General features: G+C 38.1%; 1 long non-coding RNA gene across 1 annotated transcript in view; it reads left to right on the top strand.

The window, feature by feature from the left end:
* Nucleotides 1-448: 448 nt before the first annotated feature.
* The window catches only part of LOC134471265 (uncharacterized), a 93,677-nt gene continuing 83,437 nt past the window's right edge, over nt 449-10,688 (top strand). Inside the window, exon 1 of the long non-coding RNA XR_010040557.1 lies at nt 449-838. This is a non-coding gene — a long non-coding RNA (uncharacterized LOC134471265). The remainder of the gene's footprint in view (nt 839-10,688) is intronic.

Here is a 10,688-nt window from a genome sequence, read left to right as displayed (position 1 = left end):
AAAAATAAGAGCTGTATCTTCCATTTAGAGTTCCAGTTTTTCAAATTCTGGCATTCTCTAATTTCTGTATTTCTCAGTGTTGGCAGTATGTATAGTGGAATGTTGGGGAAGAATTTTAAACTGTTATTGATAAAAGTATAATCTAGACTGATTGTATCGTGTATTGAAGGAAATAGAATTCAAGTCTAAATATGCTAAAACTTTCTAACATGCAGCCAGGGTAGAAAAATGCCACCATCGCTACCTTCTGTCTTATTTTGTTTTGATTTTGCAGCGCTGGGAATTGAACTCAGGGCTTCCACTTATTGGGCAAGCACTCAACCACTGAGCTATCGCCTCAAATTGTTGTCTTGTTATTTTAAAAATATTGAAATTCTGGTACTTCTGTGATCACACAAATTGAAGCATTAGTCAGCAGCTTAGCTGTTCCTTTTCACCCATGTTCCTCTTCTGCTCACCTGCCACTCCCCGTGCCTCACTGTCAAGTCCTGTTCCTCTTGAACACTAACATACGTAGTGCATTCTCTTGTTTCGGTTTTTGTTATCTTCCCCTGCAACCCCAGATATCACCACAGAAAAGGCTGGTGGTGGACAGAATCACAGGTGCCTTTGGTTCAGGCAGATTTCTCCACTGCGAAAGGAAAGAGACAAGGTTGCAGCCCCATCTTTAGGGAAGGCAGACAAAGAAATCAAAACTACGGAAACCAGGCTCTCCAGACAGCAGGCAAGACTAAAGAGTAGGAGCTGGGAGATACTACAGACAAATCAGAATGGCCAGCTGCATCAGAGGACACGGATCCAAGGACTGCAGTGGTCCCAGCGGGGAGAACAGGAGCAGGTATGTCACCTACTGATCAGTAACTGGTACGCAGTGGCTTCTTAATGAGACTTTTACATTTCAGTAGCTTCATATTTAATAGATTTTTCAAATAACATTGTTTTGAAAGCACTAAATAATAAGACTTTTACTGCTACTAAATATAACATGCTCACTTTATTCATACAATTCCACAATTGCTGTACCACTCAAGAAAGGAAGTAGTTGTATGTTTTTTCTCAGCAACATAGTGCCTTCTATCATTTTTTATTTAGGTGTTCTCTACCTAGACACTCTCCCTGCAGTGACCTAGCACGGTGGCCCTGAACAAACTCTGTCAGCACTAATGCTCCTTCCAAACTGAGTCAACTAAACCTTTCCTCCTCACTCGCCGGTCAGCACACACACTCCCCAGTGTTAACTGTCTTCTGTTTTCCCTGAGCTGCAGTGAGGGAAGGCAAAGAATCAGAAAATAAAGCATATTTGATTGACATCGGATCAATAAATCTTGAATTTACTACCTCTGAAGGTGAGATGAAGAAATGGATTTTGTGTTAAATGTGAAAGCAGTGGCAGAGCATCGCCATCAAATGAAAGTTAATATTATCTCAGAATTCTGACAGCTGTGTGACACATTCCATGATTTTTAATAGTAGATAAATCTAGTACCTTTCACGTGCTTAAGGTAAGTCTCTTTTTTTCCCTCCTTCAGAATCATTTTTTCTAAGACAATGTGTTGACTACAGGGACCGATCTCTGATTTATTTTTTCTTTCTACTTCACCCTCTCCTATCTTTCATTTTAAGGTGCTGTCTCTATTTTCTACCATTTTCACATTTCTTAAGAGAGCTGGAAAAAATTTGTCTTTAATAATCTAGAGACATAAAAATTCATACTTGAATATAGCTCTACTCACAGTAAGCCAAATAATGAATTTGAAATGAATATGTAATTTTCTTTTGCTTATTTGGAAGCTAGAATGATTGTGCAAAGTCAACACTGCTTGAGTAGGAATTCTTTGCCTGCTGTTCCAGCCAGGCTAGCTGCAAACACGTAGGCACCTTAATAAAGGAAGACAAATTTTCCTGGGCTTGACCTCTCCAGGGTTCTCAAACTTCTGCTGTTTTCTATTTCATTTTCTTGTGGATTAAATATTACTTTAAGAACTATAGATAAATCCCTACCTTAGGGAAACTACTTGATTTCTGCTTTTAATATTTCAGATATATTGGACTCTTAAAAGAATTTGTGGAAATTTTAGTAACTATATTTCTAAATGTCCTGCATTATTGAGATATAATTTAGAAGAGTTCAAACATTGTCTCACTTTCAGTTGCTATCAAACAATATATGCCTAACATAGTACACTAAAGTGTGTCAAGCAAAGTAAAACCTCCACAGAGGTTAAAAATTAAAAAATTATCACAAACTAGAGAAAATGCATAAATACAATTTTCCTGAAAACAAGAGAAAGTGTAAAATCTTCTCCCACTAAATCTAGGATGTTGCTACCCACGTGTTCATTATCTTCCCACTGCTGGAACAGAATACCTGACATGTACAATTTGCAGGAGGGATATTTTGGCTTACAACTGCAGTTTCAGAGGATTCAGTTTGTGGTTGGCTCCCTGGAGGTAGAACCACCCTGGCGGACAGCACAGTGAAGGACAACTGCCCGCTTGATGGCGGTCAGGAAACCCCAGTGCCTACTTCCGGCCACCAGGCCTCTGCTCTGCACAGCCTGATCCACTGTGCACCCAACAGCAGGCTCATCAGTCGATGAGACGGCTCTCTCCCAATCTAATCAGTGATATAGACATTCCATCAAATTGACAATCCAGATTAAATCGCACACTATGAAAAAGGAAAGAAAGCATTTCTTCACTTTGCCCTTGTCAAAGAGACACAATTTTACTTTCTGCCTTTTAAAGGTTTTTAGCTAGGCTTGAGAACTGAACTGAAGGAAAATCGATTAACTGGAGAAAAACGTATGAACTTATTTTAAATTTTATGTGATGTGGGAGTCCTTATAAGGGAATGAAGACCCCAGAAATGTGGCCAAACCTCAATAAATTTATGAAAGGTTGAACAAAGAGAATCAATTGTTGAAAAGTAGCTAAACTGTGTGAGGAAGATAAGATGCGTTTTAACAAATTCTATTTGTACAGTGCTCTCTCTGCTGTGGTGTTGAATTTCTCTTGGTTCTTGGAGGGCACCTTTCACAGGAGACTTTTGCTCTCGTTTTAGGAATAATAAGGGAGCTTAGCATACCTTCTTTGATCTGCTGCTTATCAAATGCCATGGCACAATGTTACCATCATACAAAAGTGGCATATTTTGCAGTGGCATAGAGTACCATAGTTTTCCCTTATTCCCTCAACTAGAGGGCACTAAGAAATATGTAATATGCACCCAGATGTTCATGCTTCTACGCTCCTCAGTTCCTCAGGAAGAGCTGGAGGGAAGATGTCTGATTAGTCACAGCTGTGGACTGCTGTCCTGTGCCAGCATGTAATAAGCTGTCTCACAGCGACATGAGGGACTTGGGAAGCCACTACAGGCAGACTGGCAGGTTTGCCAAGCGCCCCAGGTTACCAAAACACAAAAGCATCTTGGAGACTCAGAATCAACAGTCCTCCACTTCACTAGATGCTAGGGAAACTCACATTCTCACATAATAACTGATGCTGCTTCATACATGGACAAATACTGTAATTCCATGACTGTCCAAAGGGAGATTTAAGGTACTAAAAATTCTAGTATTTCATGCAACTCTTAAAAAGATTGCCAGACCCATTTCTTACAATTTTATTAGAGAAAAAAAAAATGAAGAAAGTTTGAAGACAGTGTATCACTCATTTGAATATCAAAGGTAAGAAGAAATCACTTATTAAAATGTTCTCCTGTCCCATTTTATGAGCAAGTTGTACCTGATTGAGGAAAGTAGCCATTCTGAGTTCTGAGGGTGCTGTGAAGTCACAGTAGGAAGAGAGCAAAGCATTCAGGAGAGCTACTACCCGCTCCCCAAGGAAGATCCTTTTTCCTCAGCTCCTTCAGAACGTGGAGCAATGCGTACAGTTCCACAGGAACAGGGCACAGTGTGTGAAACAGTACATGCTCCATATCAATAAAGCTAGATGCAAATACTGATATTTCCAATCCTTAGGTCTGTGTCACAATAAGTGTTAGAACTGGATGCAAATCAAAGCCGTCTTGTGCTAAAGCTTATTCTCTTATTTTCTGCCTGGTGCCTCTCTGCATCACATTTATACAAGCTCACCTAGCAATGACAGGAAATGAAATTAAATCTCCAAAAAGCATTATTTTTAAAACACTATCAAAATAATAATGTTCAATTTGAAGGTCAGACTTTATCTTTTTACTAACTGAATTAGAACTTGAAAAAATTTTAGATGTTTATAAAATTTTAGAAACAAAAACTCCTAATTCCTGGATAAAGGAGGAAATTACAATTGAAGCAATCTGTAACATATTTAGAACTTTAAAAACTATACAAATTGAAATTATTGCACAATAATCAAACTAAAATTTTAATCAGATACAATGTGAATTTAAATGCATTTCTTATTTAATGTAGAATAATTAATATGAATCAAACATTCAACTTAAAGAATTAGGAAAACACAGCACAACATAGCAGAAATCAATGACAGATGCATAGAGAAAACAACTTTCCTTTTTGTTTTGCACAGCAGGGCAGGGGGTCGATCTCAGTATCCCAGCCTTACAAGGCAGGTGCTTATGCAGCTGAGCTAAATCCTTGGCTCCTTTGCTTTGTTTTGGGTACTGGGGACCGAACTCACAACCTAGTGCTTGCCAGGCACACACTTATGCCACTGAACTAAACCCCCAGCCCTTGAGAAAATTAATAAAAATAGAATTTGATTGTTTTGATCATGGCTAATTGGAGCTCTATATGCTTCATTTATCTGAATGTCAAATTCTTCTTCTCTACCAAGAATGCTTTCCATCATGATGTCTGTAAATGTTTTTTTCAAATGCCATTTGTGGTATCTCCCACTTTTTCATTGACTCCTATTAATATTAAGTTATTCTTATCTTATCTAGCAGCTGCTGGATTGATTTCTTATGGTGCCTTGTTATTTTTGAGAAACCTTCCTTTTCCTAGTAGTGACCTTTCTTTCCCTGGTGGTGATTGCTAGCCTGTTTTTAATATCTGAGATCCTGTCCTCATTTTGGCTTAATCTGCTTCAAGTATTTCAATGGGGATTTTATTCTCCTGGATATCTGCTTGAATCTGCTTTGTGGATTCTATTTTTTTTTCCTGTGCTGAGCTTTCATAATTTTCTTAAACTTCTCTCTCTCTCTCTCTCTCTCTCTCTCTCTCTCTCTCTCTCTCTCTCTCTGTCTTTCTCTCTCTCTCTGCCTCTCTCTCTCTCTCTCTCTCTCTGTCTTTCTCTCTCTCTCTGCCTCTCTCTCTCTCTCTCTCTCTCTGTGTGACTGCTCTAATATTGCTAAGCGTGGTGTGTATTTTGATAATGTCTGTAGTTATATGAGAGTGACCCAGCCTGAAGGTAAGTGCATGGACACCCTAGAGGGGGAGTGGGGATGAAGAGGGACAAGAGACACAAAGAGCAGAGACAAGATGAGGAAGTCCAATCAAGTCTCCTTTATTCAAGGAATGACTATCAAATATATAGGGTATTGGGAAGGAGGGAGTTGGGTTCTGAGAAGTCAGCAGGTAACTTAGCAACAGTGGCAAGACTGAGGGTTATTGGTCAATTCAAATTTCCAGCGGAATGGGCTCATAAGCATAATCCCTGAATAATGGGTCAGGCTAAACAAGCTAGGCAAGGTGCTGCTTAATTACCAAACTTAACTCCTAGAGGGAATTAAGATGGTGTGGCCTGCAGATATAAGGTGGCAGCCACCTAGAGGGCTTCCCACATGAGAGATTATTTCTGATTTCATTTTTTCCTGAGCCTCATTCAGTTTCTTTGTGGTTACCACTTCAGAGAGGCCTGATGAGGGACTTTCAGATTGTCCCACTTCATTGTCCCCTGGATTTGCCTTTGGAAAGCTGGGTGTCTGGGGCTGCATTTTGTTGAAGTGTCTTCTCATTTTCTTCTCTCTGTTTTAGTTTCATTCCTGGGGTGAATCTTGTAACTTTTCTATGGTGGGTTGTTTTGTTGCTAGTATTTATGACTGTCAGGTGTTGACTACTTCTCTGAAGTATCTTGCAAGTATAGTTGATTTTTGGGTTTTAAGTCTGTTGGAAGCTCTGACCTCTTCAGTTTGTTGGGGATGAGAAGCTGTTGCTACTTTAACCTAGTCCCGGGTTCTTTGGCACTGTGCCGCAGTATTTTTTGTGACCCTTAGCCAATCTCAGTCTTGGAATACCACAACCAACAGCTATTTAGAAAAATTATGTCAATTTTGGCTATATAAAACACAGCCTAGAAAATGACAAACTAAGTTAACCCTTAATTTGCCACTCTAACCAAATGAACTGTTTGATTATATAACAAAAGGTAAAGCAAAACAGAAAATTATATGTAGAATATAAGTCCTTACTACATCAACTTTGTCCTCAAGGGTTAAAATTTAAAATGGATTAAAGAGAAAGTAGAGAAGTGGATGAAGACAAAGGGATCACAATTAAGATTGGAGGAAAAGGAGGAATCACTCCAACTTTGGAAACTGGTGCAGAAAACTGAAGGAAAGAGAGATAGAAGAAATAAAAGGAGGAACAGAACAGAACCACACAAATGAGCTAAGAACCACATTTATACTCATATAAAAACAATGAGAGAGGAAGAGAAAAAATGAAAAAGAAAAACCACCTCTTTTCAGGATTTTCTCTGGTTTCACTAGTAGACAACCAGAGAGACAGAGTCCCGAATTTTGCCAATCTATCCCAGCAAGCCAGCAGTAGCTTTTTGGCAGAATAGTAGATAATCTCAGAAGGCCTGCCTGAAACCAGACTCATTGGGCTTACCACTGTCCAAGCAATTTCCACAAGGCTGAGCCATGTTGGCAGCTGCTAGATGGTGCTGGCAGCAGTTCTGAGTTCTGAGCTCCTCAGACCATCTCTGAGATGGCTTCTGGCCAATTGCTCTCTCCTGTGGGAGGTCTAAATCCTCTGCACTCACTGCCACTCAGTGCAGTCCGCCACATACATCTGCCGCTCCCTTCCACTGCCACATCTCTCTGCAGAGGCTTCCAGCATCACCAGCCATGACTGTCACTGAGACTATTTGCAGGTTCGAGCTACTCTCATGCAGTGAGCCATGTCTCAGGGAGAAGGTGCTGCTGGCTACCACCTTCTTCTTCATTGAAGTTTTTCTCTTTACTCTCTCTGTGGTCTTCAGTTTGCATTTGAGATTCTTCCTGGGTCCAAAGGACTCAGTTCCCTCCTTGTCTTCCTCATGATGCAAAAAAATTGATTACTTAAAACTACTAATATTAATAAAATAGAAAAGTTGTAAGTAAAATAAGAAAAGATAAAAATAACCAGGAAATGCTTCAAACAACGGAACTTAAGAGACAGAGATTTAAAGACAGAATAGTATAAAACTTATACATCAAATTTAATTTGGATAAGATTAAATATCCATAAGCATTCTAAAACTGACTTCAGAAGTATTTTAGACATAAAAAGTGAAAATAACTAAATGAAGGTAGCAGTTAAAGTCTCATTTCCCCAGCTCATTACCAACAGTTCACCCACAGCCAGTCCCTACGTTCCAGCATACACATTCATGTGAATTTGGGAGATAAAAACCTCTAAAATACTCAGGTTACAAACCTTTAAGAAAACCTTTAATGAATTTGTCTCTAAGCAAACAATAGATAAATGTATATGATCCAAAGTGTTTCAAAGTCTACAAAACAAAGGCTTCAAATTCACTCTTAATAATTCCTTATCATACAGTTTCAGTAACAAAAATGAAAAAAAAATTGTTTACTTATTCAGGATAAAATCTGTTAGCAAAGGAAATACAACAAAGGCTTTTCTTGTCCTGACAATGAAATCTGCTCCAAATCCAAACTTAATGGCAAATATGACATGATGTTATAATTTATTTAAGAAAGAAGGTGTACATGATACATTTTTTAGATTTCTTTTCATGTATGAAATTTCTTTATAAAAGTAGAACTCGATATAGTTTTTGTATGAAGAAAGGGAGGAAAAGAAGACCACACTATTCCTTGATCCTATCCAAAGAATTTTATTTTTTACTTAATGCATGTTTGCAGTACATAACTTACATTCCTTGTGTGGAGTTGGGACATATACTTAAATTAGCTTAATTTCTTTTTTCTTCTCTTATTTACCGTCTCTTCTCTCTCCCTCCATCTTTTGATCTTCTTGATCTCTATTTCTATTTTATAGTTTATTTTGCTCTCTATTTACACTTAGGTTTCCTTTCATGAGTGAAGCCATGGGACATTTAAACTTTTATGTCAGATATATTTCATTTAACACTGTGATCGCAAAGTGCATCTGTTGTCCTACAAAGGCCTCAAGTTTATCTTTCTTTATGGAGGAGCAATATTCTACTGTGTGCAAACACCACATTTTCTTTATCCATTCACTGCTTGATGGATATATAGGCTGCTTCCAAAATTTAGCTGCTCTAAAGGACATTTTTAACAGCACAATGTTATACACATGCAAAGAGATTGCATCACTGTTTATCAACCACTGATTGAAGAGAGGAAAAAGATTGCATATGGTGTCCTCCAACTTGAGATCTTAATTATAAAGGGTAAGAGTGATTTTTATTACTTTTGTTGCCATCATCATTTTCATTAACCAAGTGAATAAGTGAACTAGATGATAAAACAAATCACCTCTAGTGAAATTTGAACTTGTGTTTACTGGATTATCTTTCCAAATACAAAGAGAGAGAGAGAGAGAGAGAGAGAGAGAGAGAGAGAGAGAGAGAGAAATTTTTCTATATCATCAGTATCTGTGATTTTCAAAAGCATATTTCATAAATCCCTTGCTTGGACTGGATTGCATATTGGTTTCCCTTGACTTTGTTTAGGTTCCATCACTCATTCTATGTGTGACCACACTGTGGAACCCAGAAAAACACACCTTCTGGAATAATAATGGTGAGGTGGAGGGTCTCTATTGTGTTCCCTTACTGTGAGGTTCTAGCAAGAAGGTGATTTGCCCCCTTAGCTTCTATCATGGTTCTTTATGACAGTGACTCCTACCAATCATTGCTTAACGTCATCCCTTAACTCTATGGGATGTGATAATCACATGGAAGTTGGTCCTGTGTAATATAATTCGGTCTCCCATGCACTGGTTTGCCTCTGTAGGTGATGACATAAGCTATTATGACACTTTTCAACCCTCAAGGGTCTTGTTGGAGTCTTTGCTTTTATTTATTTACTTGCCTAATACACGTGTGTTTGAAAGACATGAAGTTGTACTCCCTAAGGCTAATGATCAGTCTAACAATAAAGAGAACTATTATATGTCTAATTTTATGCTTTTCTCAATTTTGAGTTCTTACAGCAATCACTGATAAATGTAAACTGCCACACAGAAAATTGTTAGGAATATCCTGGGAGCCGTTGGTCCGTATGGGTGAGAACTCATCTTAAAGGTTAGCACTCCCAAAAGAATAAGCATTGTTTCTGTGGGGAGGTGCCTCACTCCATGATTTCTTTTTCTTCTGTTGTGGGAAGGGACATGACACAGCTCAGCTGTAAAAGTCCAAATGACTTTCTGAATAAATACTAATGACAAAGAAGGCTATTACATTGCTTATTCTCTTGCTTAGAACCATCTCATAATGATTCACCACCTCATTTTCCTCAGAGTAATTTCTTTCTCAGAGATATAAGGTTTGAAACTTCAAATAAGTGAAACCATTATGTGGGAATAAAAGATCTCAAACATAAGTCTTCCTGTGTCTGGGGGAGGAAATACACTAGTTGCTGATCTTGGTGGTGAATTAATTTGTATAAGCTTCCACCAGCATAACAACATTTACATGAAAAACAATCTAGGTTCAGTAATAACATGGTGAAGATACCTCAGGAGCAGAGAAGGAGTTCACAAGTTTTTGATAAAAGATTCCTTATTTCTCTGAATGTGTATAGAGAAAAGGAATTACCATTCAATTGCTATGTCGTCAACTGCTGCTGTCCCACCAGTCTGAGCTAATAGATGCATCAATGTTAAGGCCTCTCTTGAAGAACCCACACTTGTTATCTTGGATACCTTTACTCTCCCTTGGCCATTAACATTACTCCACAGAACCAGTTGTGCAAGTCATAGACTTCGTATCTCTCGGGTACAGGGCTATGTATTTGGATGTGTGTAATGCATATGCTTGCTCTTCAGTTAGTGTCATATGTCTTTAGCTACACATGAGTTTCACTTATAAAAGAAATACAGGGGCCAGGGTATTAGCTGAGCAGCAAAGTGCCTACATGGCAAGCACAATGTCTTGAGTTCGATTCCTGGTTAAAAAACAAACAAACAAACAAACAAAAAAACCCCAAGGAAATGCAGTGTATCATGCAAATTAGTGCAGTAACTGTTATTTAGTGACTGTGTCAAGGAAAGAAAAATTTCTTCCTAAAATTAAGTGATATGTTTCAAATGGGTTTAAACTGAGGATCTCAAAATCAGAAAAAGAAAAATATCAACTCACTATAATTTGTTTGAAGGATATTAGAAGAAATGAATCAAATGCTACATGTGAAGAGAACAGAATAAGAAATTTGTATTAGTAAATTCCTGCCTTGATACTTTCATTAAAGCTTCAAACTAGACTGTATATGGATCACAGTAGAAAAGAAGCCTCATTAACAAAAGTGACCATTTAATTGTCAGGCATATTCCTCACTCAGTCATTTT

Source organism: Cavia porcellus, unplaced genomic scaffold (assembly GCF_034190915.1).
Source record: "Cavia porcellus strain 051 isolate PalLab524CR breed Dunkin Hartley unplaced genomic scaffold, mCavPor4.1 scaffold_18, whole genome shotgun sequence".
NCBI classification, from domain to species: Eukaryota; Metazoa; Chordata; class Mammalia; order Rodentia; family Caviidae; genus Cavia; species Cavia porcellus.
The sequence above is the reverse complement of the archived record's forward strand: the minus strand, read 5'-3'. Positions and strand labels throughout refer to the sequence as shown.